Source organism: Antechinus flavipes, chromosome 4 (genome assembly GCF_016432865.1).
Source record: "Antechinus flavipes isolate AdamAnt ecotype Samford, QLD, Australia chromosome 4, AdamAnt_v2, whole genome shotgun sequence".
NCBI classification, from domain to species: domain Eukaryota; kingdom Metazoa; phylum Chordata; class Mammalia; order Dasyuromorphia; family Dasyuridae; genus Antechinus; species Antechinus flavipes.
This window is the reverse complement of record NC_067401.1, coordinates 210,508,580-210,522,991: the sequence shown is the minus strand read 5'-3', so window position 1 is coordinate 210,522,991 and position 14,412 is coordinate 210,508,580.

The following is a 14,412-nucleotide window of genomic DNA, read 5'->3' as shown; positions in this document are numbered from 1 at the left end:
GTGATCCTATTTGGGGTTTTCCTACAAAGATATTGAAGTTGTTTTCTATTTCCTTCTCCACATCATTTTACCAATGAGTAAGTTGCGGCAAACAGGGTTAAGTGTCATTAAGTGTCTGAAGCCAGATTTGAATTTATGGAGATGTCTCTTTCTGTCTTCAGGCATAGTACTCTACTTTATCACCTACCTCTTCCTGGCATATATTAAGTACTTGATAAATGTTTAGCAATTGATTAATAAACCATCTCTGGATAAACTATATTCCAAAGTGTTCAGATTTTCAATATCATTTTCATTATCTATTAGAATTAACTATTGGGGTGAATGCCCAACAGTTACTTCTTCTGCAACCTTTTTCTGCATAGAATTTTTTCATTTGAAATAATGATAGCATTAAAAAATACCCCAAAAGAATCCAGTGGTATTGCAAGAAGTATCAGTCTATCCCCCAAAGAGTCTAGTCTTACCCTTTTGGAAACCTAAGGAAAGAAGGCAGGTCTTGAGGAATGTTGATATGTCAATGGCACTGTGATGATGGACATAAAAGGGGTCACAATGAGGAAGGCCACAATGTATAAAATTCAACTCCTGCAGTGTGTACATTGCCACAACAAAGTGTGAGCCCCACTTGATACTAGTACTGGAGAAATTGCCTTGTGTAGTCTTTCCTTTTTAAAGTTGTGCACAATTATTTCCCAACAAGTTATTCTAAGCTCTGAAACTATTTCTTTTACAATGTTTCAGACAGATTCTCACTCACCAACTCTGATGATTTACCTTTTAGAGTATTTTCCTTTTCTAACTCAATTATCTGCTAATTCTGATCCCACCACTTATTGCTACAGAAGTCAAAGGAAAAGATGATGTTTTTGAAGGGTAAAACTTAACGACAAATGTTGCTTGGGTGCCAGGTTAAATTTTTAACATTCTTTTCCCACACTGTGTATATTTGACATATGGCCAAAAAAAAATCTTAGACATGGAACGTAGGCTCACAAAAATGGAACTAGATTAGAAAAATGTAATAAAAAAAAAGAAAAAAGGGGAGGGAGGAAGGTAGCACAATATCAGTCTCACATGGGAACACTTGGAATATTTGATTAAGTTGATTTGGTAAAAAGAGAGACAATAAAATCTAAGCAGTCATAACAAGAAAGCTGCCCATGCAGTCTGTAGCATGGACTTGGAATTTTGCTTCTAACTGAAAATAACAAAGAAAGAGAAATCCTATAATGAGATCATCTGGAAAAAATGCTTTCAATGGATAAGAGTCACTCTTCTACATCTCCCCAGGGAATTTAATGGAAAAGAATCTTAGTTAAAAAACCTAAGTGATATCTCTATTTGAAAAATTGCCATTTTAAAAAATCATTTATATTGTTATACTTTCCTTTTTTATTCTAAATGTGCAGACAATGCTCTGGGGACTCCAACAGAATGTTCTACTTTTACATGAAAAATGTATGTTGAGTTGCTTAGTAATGTCAAGGTTTCAAAATAGTTTAGATCCAGTTTCTCAATAAAGATGTGCCTTTTTCTTTCTTTATTCTGCCTGCAATATCAAATGAAAGCACTATAATAGTCATAAAGAACTTAGATGATTCAATTTTTACACATGTCAATACATTTCGGTGGTTAAAAACATGAAATCTCTTAAAAATTCTGTGATTTTGAAATACAAGAATAATTTGCCTTTGACCTAAGAATAAATAATTAAATTTGCATTCAAAATAAACAAGTCACTCAACCTGCAATTTTAGAGATCTTCTTTACTTTATAGAAGAGAAAAAATGCTTAACTTGAAATTTACATGAATGATGAGTTAAAGCCTTGAACCTATGCCTTTTAATCCCAGGAACAGCATTATTTCCACTGCATCATGCCTTGAGAACTCTGTTCCTTTTTCTGAACTGCCAAATGGTAGAGCACTTTTTGTTTTGGTTTGGTTTTTATTGTTAGCTTTTAAAAGGATATCCTTTTATTCATCTTTTCTTTTGTTCAATAATATTTCAGTTGTGTCTGACTCTCCATGCACATCTTATTTGCAAAGAAACTGAAGTAGTTTATCATTACCTTCTTCAATCCATTTTATAGATGAAGAAATTGAGACAGTTGACTTGCCAATGCGCACATAACGAGTAAGTATCTGAGGCCGGATTTGAACTCATGAAGATGAGTCTTGCCGATTTCAAGCCCAGTGCTCTATCCACCATACCACTTAGCTATCTTTTCCCTCACTATCATATTTCCTATGATGGCTTCTTTGTTCAAACTTGCTACTTATCTGCGTCCTCCACCTTCCTAACAGATAATTTTTGTTCCTACTTTACTGAAATTGATCTCATCCCATGTGAACTCCTATATCTAAAATCTTCAAGAACCTCCCCCACAAAAAACACTGCAGTATTATTTATGATAATTTATAATTATAACTTAATACTATTCTTAGATTCGTAGAATTTTGTACTGAAAAAATATTTATAAATAATCTAAACTAACCTTCTCATTTGTCATTTGGGCAGCCTGAAACCAATAAAGGTGAAAATTATTTACACAAGCTCAAGTCCCTTTCCTATCCCAAAATTCATCCTCCACTGTTAGCTATATTTTTCTGCCTGAAATTAGAGTGAGTGAGGAAGATAGGGATGATGCAGGAATTGACTGCCTGTTCTCTAGCCTCCTTTCTAGGGGCAGCTTCAATAACTATCCTAACTTTTATGAGAAACTTATCCCAATTTAATAAGCTTTAAAAAACTGAAACTTTAACAAAGCAACATAGAAGTAATAAAATGAGTTCATAAAATTGTAGATGTTATAACTGCAGTCAAATTCCTTTCCTGGGGTGTTCTATCATGAGTAAAAGGGGCAAGTCTCTGTGTGGTTCATATTGACAGCTCAGACTCAGGAAAAAAAGTTATAGAAATTATGTAGGAAATATTTTGCTGAATTTTTTTCTAAAACTTATGAGAGGTAGTAGAGAAAGGAGAAAGGAAGATGTGAAATGGGGGGAGAGGAATTTATGAGTAAAATATTCTGCTAAATATTTAATAGCTGGTTCTCAAAAGAAAAAAATATAGACACATACTGTTAAATTTAATCTGCATTATTAATGTTTTATCTATCCTCTGAAGTCTAGAAATCAACAAAAGAATGTTAAACTCTTGATTTTTTTTTAGTTTCCTGATATCTGACATGTAAATTCTCACACTGAAAACTTAATAATTGACTTCAGCACAAAATTACAATTTAAAATAGTTAGGGGGTGAGGGAAGGAGAAGGAGATGTGAGTAAATATGCTATCCATAATGCAAATAGCAATGAGATTGACAGTTCTAATGCATAGGGAAGATTAAACTATCAAAACACTTACTTTGGTTTTTTTCCATAGTATTTTATTTTTCAAAATATGTGCAAAGATAGTTTTCAGTATTCACCTTTGCAAAAACTATCTGTTCCAAGTTTTTCTCCGTCTCCATCTCCTCCCCAAAATGTTCATGTTCAATTCTTCTAAACATATTTCCATATTCATCATGCTGCAAAAGAAAAATCATATCATCAAAAGGGAAAAAATACAAGAAAGAAAAAAAAGCAACAACAACAACAACAATAATGAAAAGATGAAAATACTGTGCTTTGATCCGCAGTCTCTATAGTTCTCTCTGAATTTGGATGACTCTTTTCATCACAAGTCCATTGGAATTGCTTTGAATCAACAATGAACTCCAGTTCTTCTTTGGTCAGAAATTCCTTCCTTGGCCACAGATCTTTTTGAGAAGAGCCAAGTCCATCACAGTTGATCATCATATCATCTTGTGGTTACTATGTGCAATGTTCTCTAGGTTCTGCTTATTTTATTCAGCATCAGTTCATGTAAATCTTTCCTAGCTTTTCTGAAATCATCCTGCTGATTATTTCTTATAGAACAATAATATTCCATTATATTCATATACTCTAACTTATTCAGTCATTTCCCACTGATGGGCATCCATTCAATTTCCAGTTTCTTGCCACTACAATAAAAGCTGCCACAAATATTTTTCAAATGTGAGTCCCTTTTTCTCCTTTAAGGTTTCTTTGGGATACAGGCCCAGAAGAAACACTGCTGGATCAAAGGGTATGCACAGTTTGATAACACTTTGGGCATAGTTCCAAATTGCTCTCCAGAATGGTTGGATCAATTTACAGCTCCACCAGCTATGTATTAGCATCCCAGTTTTCCCAAATCCACTCCAACATTTGTCATTATCTTTTCTTGTCATCTTAGCCAATCTGACAGATGTGTAGTGGTACCTCAGAGTTGTCTTAATTTGCATTTCTTTGATCAATAGTGATTTGGAACACTTTTTCATATGACTAGAAATGGTTTCAATTTCTTCATCTGAAAATTGTCTGTTCATATCCTTTGACTATCAATTGGAGAATGGCTTGAATTCTCATAAATTTGGGTCATTCCCTCTATATTTTAAAAATGAGGCCTTTATCAGATCCTTTGGATGCAAAAAGTTTTTCCCACTTTATTGCTTACCTTCTAATCTTGTCAGCATTAGTTTTGTTTGTACAAATTTTTTTTTACCTTAATATAATTAAAATTATCTATTTGGTGTTCAACAATTAACTCCAGTTCTTTGGTCAGAAATTCCTTCCTTGTCCACAGATCTCAGAGGTAAACTATCCTATATTCTTCTAATTTGCTTATAATATCACTCTTTATGTCTAAATCACGAACCCATTTCAACCTTATCTTGGTATATGGTGTTAAGTATGATACAGGTCAATTTCATTTATTTCTGATGAAAAGTCCAAAGCAGAACAAAAAATTTGACCTCCAAACATAGAACTCAAATGAAGCATAAAAAGGTAAAAAGGAAAGAACTATTGAGAACTATCTCTCTGTTATGGGTAAACTTAGAGAATATAGGTCTAATTTGATTTTATTGTGATAATGTAAAAAAGAAACAAGAGGTAGAAAGGGGATTGCACTGGGAAAATAGGAAAATGGAGGTAAAATGAGGAAATTACATCTTATGAAGAAGCAGAGAAGACTTATTATAATTGAGGGAAAGAAGGGAACAGTTAGTAAGCCACCTTTAAAAGGCAGTTCAAGGAAACAACGTAGGTATTTTGAGGAGAAAAGCATAGCAGGATGTCAAGTGGGATTTTTTATCTTCTTCCAGAATGGCCCTAGTAGCTAAGAGTAATTTGCCTAGAAGGAGATATCCCAGCTGGCAGTTAATCAATTCATAAGAGTTCAAAGCACAATTGAGGAAGGAGAGAAGCATACTCCTGAAAAATCCCTTGAGAAAGAAAACATTGTCAAAGAAAGAACTTTTGAAAGTAGAAAAGAGAGCTAGCTATGAGTTCAAGAGAGTCAGCTTTGGCCATGAAGAGTTGAACTATGGAGAGGGACTGCCTCAGTCAGTTTTCTCATCTATAAAAGAGCTGGAGAAGGAAATGGCAAACCATTTCAATACCTTTGTCAAGAAAACCTCAAGAAAAATGACTGAACAACAACAAAAGCTTCATTAGTCATATGTGAATTAACATTCATGCCCATTACTATTGTATTCTAAAATTGTGCTCATTTTCTTCCCATCAATTCTGCATGTATCATTTGCAAAGTGTTCCCCATGTTTATATAGGAGAATCTTTTGTAGCTACTTACCATATCATGTTAATAAATGCCTCTTCTAAGAGCCAGTTGAGGGAACTATTAATAGGAAGTACAGTGGTAGAAGCTATATAGCATTACTACCCCTGGAACCTTAAAATAATAAGCAACATTTAGCGGAATATTCCAAATGCAATACCACATAAGCACAAAAGAAAGAGTCCTTGGCTTCAAAAAGCTTACAATTTACTGTTTACAAACAATATGTACACAAATAAGGATAACAAAAAGAAAACCAAAAGGAGAATATTCAAAAAATTGAAGGAGAAGGGTGACACAGTAGAGGAAAGCTTCCTGAAAGAGGGGCTTTCTACACTGAGATTTAAAGGAATACAAGGATTCTAAGAGAGAGAATAAAGAAAGAGCACACTGAATATGAGTGTGAAATCAGAATTTAGAAATGAAAAGGAATTTTTATACAATTTAGAATAACTCCTTTATTTTAGAGATGAGGAAATGGGAACCCAGAGAGATTAAGTAACTTGCCCAATATAAAACAGCTGGTGTTTAGGGAGCTGGAATTTGAAACCAGTTACTCTGACTCCAAAACCAGCATCCTTTCCATTATTACCACATTCATTACTTTTATTGTTTGTCTATTCCCCTCTGGAGGCTACATTTCCAAGAGGGTAAATACATGCAAGTAAGGAATTGGAAACCAAGTGAGGTTAGATTCCTTGCCTGAGGCTATATTACTAGATCCAGAAGATGGGAGACTACAATCCAAATATCCTGATGGGTCAATGCTTTTTCCATCACACCATCTAGGAATTCAATTTGAGCTTGCTGTGTTGGCGAGAAGTCACGTGTGGCTACTCCTCCTACCCACTTTTCCCTCCCTCCCTCTTCTAGATGCTTTCACTGGGATAGGATGCACATTGCTTTTTGATGTCAGTCTCTATACCCTTGTTTGCTGAATAAACTGATCTGACAAATTAAATTCATGTAACTTTAGGTATGTTACCTTTCTGGTCATATTTACCCGTGGTTTTAAGAACAACAGTATATTAGGCTGGTGTAGGAATATTTTCAAGATACTACCACCAATTTAACTCTTCCCTTCAATAAGGGAGTTCAGAATAAGTGAGAAGAGCACACCATATCAGGATTTTAGGCCAGTTACTTTCAGGTTTATCTAAGAGCTCAGTCTTCTAATAATGGGATTATTGTTGCTGCCTCAGAGGTGGTGGTAGAGGTGATTATTCAATCTTAATTCTAAAGAGACAATGGCATTGTGAGGGTGATAACTAGACTTAAGTGTGATTTTTTGATTTAAGAGAGGTAATGCTGTGCATTGTTGTCAGCTTTACTCTCTGCCTCCAGAATCACTGAATTCCAATGGAAAGACAAAATCAAAAGTCAAATAAAAAATTGATGGAGCTAACTTATGGGAAAGAGGCAAACAAGCAAACTATATGAAGTCCAGGTCTTAATCCAAGTAGGAAATTACAGCAAAGGAAATGAGGATGAGAATACACAAGTATAAAGTCCTAAGGAAAGAGAAGAATTGGCTTTTATTGACATGATCAGTTAATAATCATTTATGAAGTGTCTTCCATGTGCCAAGCACTGTACTAAGTGTTAGGGATACAAAGAAAGGCAAAAATACAATCCTTGCACTCTAGGTGCATAGTCTAGGTCTGGGTCATAGTCTAACGAATGGAACAATCTGTATATACAGAATAAATAGGAGGCAATCTTAGAGGAAAAACACTAGAAATTAGAGTTAGGGGGATTCATCCTACGGAAGATGGGGTTTCAGTTGAGTCTTGAAGGAAACTAGGAAAACCAGTGGATGGAAGTGAAAAGGGGAAGCACTCTATCAATGGAAAGTAGCCATTAAAAAGGCATAGATTGAGGAAATGGAGCACATGAAAAAGAGCAAGAAATATGCAGAATGAAATAGAGGTTAAGGAGAGTGGAAGAATAGGAAGGAACAAAGCTGTGAAGAGTTTTAAATGTCTAACAACACTTTAAATTTGGCCCTGGATATAATAATAGGGAGCCACTAGAGTTTATTGAATAGGAGAATGGCATGGTGTCTGCTTTAGGAAAAACACTCTGGTGGATCAATGGAGATTAGATTGGAGTGGACAGAGACTTCAGATATGGAAACATTGCAAAAGTTCAAGCCATAAGGCAATGAGACGATGCACCAGAGTGGTGACACTATTAGAACACAGCTTTTTAGGTTTGTTGTTCTTTCCATTGATTTTGTTGTAGTTGTTCATTACATTTTACTGAGGAGAAAATAGCCCTGGTAGTGGTGGATCTTCCTGTTTCCTGACCATTCAGTGTGGGTTCTGGGTGGACACACTAGGGAAAGGAGAAAAAAAGAGAGAGAGGGAGGAAAAAGCAGTTTTGGTGGTCAGAAGTGTTATCTAGGACTAAAGAGAACAAGATTGCTTCAAATACTTGAAGATAACTACCATATCAATCCATCCCATCCTTGAGAAAGATTCTATTTTCCAAGCTAAAAAAATTTAGTTCCTGTAATTAATCCTGTTATAGCCTGATTTCTAAGGGTCTTCACTATTTAGACCTCCCTCTTCTGGATTCTCTTCAATTTATGAATGTCCTTCCAGCAAAGGTAAAGCCCAGCAACTGATTAGTTTAGTTCAGATGTAGTATGAATAAGATGTATTCATTTCCCTTGTTCTTAACACTATACTTCTCAATGAAGCCCCAAGATTCTTGTTTTGCTACTTATCACCATCATTGTTTGTCTACTATGATTTGCTGTAAGTTTATGTTAAGCTAAAGTCCAAGATCTATTTCAGATTTCCCTTCATATTGTACTTTGTGAAGCTGACTTTTTTGAATACAAACATAAAACTCTATATCTCTCCCTTATCAATGTTGTCTGATTATAGTCCATTAAGGTCTTTTTGGATCTAGACTCAGTCATACAGTATGCTCATTATTCTTTCCAATTTTTGTCATCTGAAAATTTGATATTCGTGCAATCTATACCTTAATTCAGGACATGGATAAGCATGTTAAACAAGACAGGATGAAGGAAATATACCAGAAGAACTCTACCTGTGTAAGGCTTTCAGTTGATATTGAACTAGTAATAATTATTCTGTCCATTCAACTACTTCTGAATCCATTTACTTGTATTATTGTCTAATATTTAGACAAATAGAATTATTTCTCTTTGTGTCCTCACTTTGTGTCTAATATTAGTTAATAATATACATTTTCCCATTCTTACTCTACAATAACAAGAGAAATGGCAAGTTTGTCTTGAAAAATAGGATAAACTAGAACTTTAGTATTTCCCTAGTAGAATAGTTTGCTCTATTAGAAAAGGAAATATGATTTACTTGCTCTAGTGCAGTAGTCAGAGAATCTGGGTTCAAATCCTGGCTTTGCCACAAACCACGCATTTGACCTTGGGCAAGTAATTTTAATGGGCTTTATTGTCCTTATGTATAAAATAGGGTTGAACTCAAAAACTTCTCAGACCCTTTGGAATCTTAAATCTATAGTGCTATTTCTAACTCTTTTAAAAACTTTTTTTCATATATTTAATATTTTCCCCAGTTACATTTAAAACAATTTTTCTTACATTTAAAAAAAAAAAAAAAACTTTTGCATTCCAGATTCTCTTCCTTATTCCCAATCCAGCTCCCATTAATAAACCATATGTAAAGTTATGCGAAACATTGTCATAAAACTACAACTAAGTCTTGAAGCCATTGTCACTCTGTGTCCTTACCACATGGTCACTAATGCAGAATAAATCCAGGAATTATGATAAGAATTGAAGTCGTTTGCTGACCTATAGTTGGGAGATTCCATTTTCTTTAGGGAAAATCAAAAGAGTATTTACTTGTCTCCAAGGTTATTGTACCTTTCCTGTTCTCCCTAATCTTTCCAATATCATAGAAAAATGCCTCAATTATTTATCTGCCATTAGTTTAGTCCCCAAGGATATGGAGTATCTGGATGTAGGAACAAACTCATCAACAGCTAGTTTGGGCATTTTTCAGTCATGTCCATCTTTTTGTACTCCATTTGGGGTTTTTTGGCAAAGATATTAGAATGGTTTGCCATTTCCTTCTCCAGCTCATTTTATATATGAGGAAAATAAGACAAACAGAATTAAGTGACTTGTCCAGGGTCATACAGCTAGTAAATGGTTGAGGCCAGATTGACTTCAGGACTGGCGACCCTGTCTTGAGAGACATAGTTGCCCCTCATCAACATTAGCTAGATGTTATATTGGTAATTTACTATTTACTTTGGGTGTTAACTTCCTATTTGCCATTATTACTCTGTTCTTTCTATTACAAAAGTATTCTTTTTGGTAGAAAAAAAGAAAATTAAAAGGTTGTTTTTTTTTTTATTTTTCTCATCTATAAGTTATCCCATACAAAAGTGATCTTATCCTTTTTTTTTTTTTTTGCTTTTCCTCTTTTCCCAGTTTAAAACAACACATCCCAAAGGTTTTTGTTGTCCTTAGTTTTCTCACCACCTTCAGCTCATTCTGAATTTATTATTTCTGATACTATTCTTAGAGTACCATGACATACTTTATATTTATCCACTGTTAACCTGACCTTGCTTCCATTTTCTGTATACATCTTATATGGCTCTCTTTAAACAATTTTCTCATCATCTCCTGATTAGAATTATTTCTCTTTGTGTCCTCAGAACATTCTTGAGAAATTCCCACATTTCCAGGGTTGGCTTTCTTTATAGAATATTAAGTAATGTCTCCCTAGATATCTTTTCTCTGAACTTTATGAAATATCGTCTCCAAAAATCTGGGGTACATGTGTGATTTTTCTCTCCTCCAGAACAAATTAAGATAGAATAGTCACTCCTCACCCTCTGGAACTTGTTTCTCTTTTTTTAGTGAGAATTCTTTCCAGAATAGAAGTTCTCTTTTTTGATTCCACTGCATTTCGAAGGATGCAATTATCATCAAATCAAGCCAAGAAATGAAGTTATTTGATATTGATAAAGAGTAAAGTCCAGCACATGTCTAGATAATTTAAATCTTTTACCACTGTCATGTTTCCGATATTGACTTGAGATTATTTCTCCTATTTGTTTGCCTTTTCTGTACAGTTATGTAATATACTCAGATGAAAATATCACTTTTGTTCATCTTTACTCAAATACTCACTACCATGTTTCCCCCTTTGGTTCCTACATTTTCTCTTTTGAGTATATATTTTTAACACAATTACATATATTTTTAACACAACTAATACATCTCAAATATAATTTTAACACTCTCTACCCTGCCCTCCTTGCTGTCTCATTTGTTTCTGTTTTGTAAGTTAAGCCCTTCTGCAGCCATATTCTAGTCACTAATCTTTTCTCTCTCTCCATAACACCTTAGGTTAAACTTTTCTTTCTGCACTAATATATATCATTCTCCTTGCTTGTTAGTCATATTTTCTGTGTTCATACATAGACATACATATACATACATCCATATATGTGTATATATTCCCATACATATGTATATATGCATGAATATAAATGAACATAGAAAATATGACTAACAAGCAAGGAGAATTATACATATATATGTACACACACATGCATACACATATGTATAATTCTCCTTTTATATTTATCATTATCCCTTCCACATCACAATTTTATCCATCCAAATTTTGATATTTTGCAGGTTGGCTTAACAAAATAAATGGGAATTTGATATGAGTTTTCAAGAAGCAGATGATGACAGACAAAAGTCAGCAGATGATACAGAAAATATTTAGAAACTCATAAATGCATAATATATAGCTATAATATTCCATAATATAGCCTATGATACTACTTAACCCAAATTTTACTAAAAGGTACTATAAATACCTCTTAAAAGAAAAAGAAAAAGAAAATTCAAACTTGTTCTCGGGACAAATTTTATATGAATTTTCCAAATTGCAGGGGGCCCCATCCCTCTAACTCCTGTTATGTGGAAGGAATAACTATATATGTATGTATATGTAAACACACACACATATACATGAGGGAATATTTCTATATAGATATACATATATATATATATATACATACATATATATCTACATAGAAATATGTAAATATTAATATAACATATATGGTTTAAATAGTTAACAGTTGTTTAAATCATTTATAGGATTCACAATTACTTAAATTCATACATATGTGTATATAAACATAGTTTTAGACATTTTTTCTCTACCCTCTTTTTCATTTAAACCCTTTTTGATTAGATTTTTAAGATTCTAGGCAATTTTTATTTTTAAAAGCAATAAGTACATGAGGATTTTGTTGTAGTCTGGCTTAATAAGTTGACCTACATTGCTGAAGGTATAAGAACATGGATTTGGCATCTTGTTGTTTTATTTATATTGTTTATGTATCTTTTCCTTTTCATTTTTTAAGATCAGAATCATTTCCCAATATGTTTCCTTTCTCCATTCAATTCTCTCTTCTAACAAAGAAAATCCAAACTAAAACCAAACAATTAAGTCTTCTTCTCCCTTGCTAGTGTATTCTCTGAATAGGAATCTGATCAAGAAATGCAAATCCTATTCTCACATAACATTTTCAGGAATACATTTTCATTTCCTCAATATGCCTTTCTCTTCAGAATGCTTTGTCTTCACAGGTAAGCAATGATTAAATAGCTCCTGTATGTTTAAAGTCTTCAATTTATTATCCAAAATTCTGTAATTTTTATCTTTGCTTTCTAGATCCCTTCTTGAAATATTATTTGTACCTATGCAAACCAAAATAATAATAGCATATGTTTGGAAAACACTAATACATCAAAACTCATCTTCCTGAATTTAAATCTGGCCTTAGATATTTACTAGCTATGGGACCCTGGGCAAGTCATTTAACACATTTTGCCTTGGTTTTCTTATCTGAAAATGATCAGTAAAAGGACATGGCAAATTGCCTAGAAAACCCCAAATGAAGTCATGGCAAATTGGATATGACTGAACAATAACTGAACAAGACATAAATGTACGAGGCATAGTATTTAATCCATAGAAGAATTTACACATTCGCAAATGGATTCTTGCGCCCTTTAGCAATTACTTCATAGCACTAATCCCATCTCCCAACCTTGATCCAACATTTGAGGGGGAAAGCATTGATTTAGTTCAATCCTCTCATTGTATTATTGAGGGAAAGGAGTCTCAGATAATTATGTGCGACTTATCCAACATAAAACAGTTAGCTATGTGGTACAATGAATAGAATGTTGTGTTTGAATTCAAGAAGACCTGATTTCAAATTTCCCTCAGATGTTTATTAACTATATTACTCTAGGCAAGTCATCTAACCTCTCTCAGCCTGAGTTTTCTCATCTGCAAAATGGGGATGATAATAGCACCTATCTTTGAAGGTTGTTGTGCATATAAGATGAGGTTCTATTCATAAAGTATTTTACAAACCTTAAAGCACTATATAACTGCTAGTGATGATGATGATGATGATGACAGTGGTTGTGGTGGTGCTGCAAAACACTAACCATTTGAATCATTTAGTTTTTTGCTCAGATTAAGGGAGAATCGTATGAAATTTGTGTGTGACTTTTGAAGAGGAACAGAAGGGGAATATCAAGAGATTAATGAGACTAAGGTCATGGGACTATACAATAGTTTTGGATTTTGTTTTGTTCGATAAGGGATAGTAATACTGCACAATAACACCATTACAGAAGATGCTTGTTTATCCAACAGTTGCCAGAAATAATCTGACTTATTAATTCACCTTATCCAAACAGGGTTGATGGGTCTCAGCTGTTGCTGACAACCTGCCTATTATTTAAAGCCAATATCTTAGAGGCTAAGGAAAAAATATAAGAAAACAAAAAGGTATCTACTTTTATACAGCGAATTGCCCTAAATCTAAAGGCTTTTCTTTTTTCACCACAAGATAGGATTTATATTTTATTGTCTTTGAGATTTGCTGCCATTTGAATGCGGACTTTTGTTACCTTTGATTTTTTTCAGAATTAGAAAAAATGATAAGCTATAAAATTTGTACAGTTGACAATTATTCACATTGTTTATAGGATCTATGATTATTTCAGTTGATTAATGGTTGATTTGATTTTGGAGGGGATTTGGGAAAACTGGGATACTAATGCATTGTTTGTGGAGTTGTGAACTGACCCAACTACTTTGGAGAGGATTTTGGAAGCAAAGGGCCATCAAACTATGCATTCTCTTTGATCCAGCATTGTTTCTAATGAGTCTGTATTGCAAAGAGATCATAAAAGGGGGGAAGGACCCACATGTGCAAAAATGTTTGTAGCAGTCCTTTTTTGTAGTGGCAGGAACTAGAAATTGAGTACATGCCCATCAGTTGGAGAATGGCTGAATAAATTATGATATATGAATATAATGGAATGTTATTGTTCTATAAGAAATGATCAACAGGATGAAAAGACTTACATGCCCTGACATTAAGTGATATGAGCAGAACCAAGAGAATATTGTACTCAACAATATTATGTGATGATAAACTGTAATTGACTTGGCTCTTTTCAATAATGAAGTGATTCAAGGCAATTCCAATAGACTTGTGATGGAAAAAGCCATCTGCATCCAGAGAGAGAACTATGGATATTTTAATATGGATAAAAGCATGGCATTTTCACTTTGTTGTTGTTGTTGTTTGTTTTCCTTTGATCTGATTTTTTTATGTGCAGCATGACAAATATGGAAATTTGTTTAGAAACATTGAACAAGTTTAACTTATATCTATCTGACTGC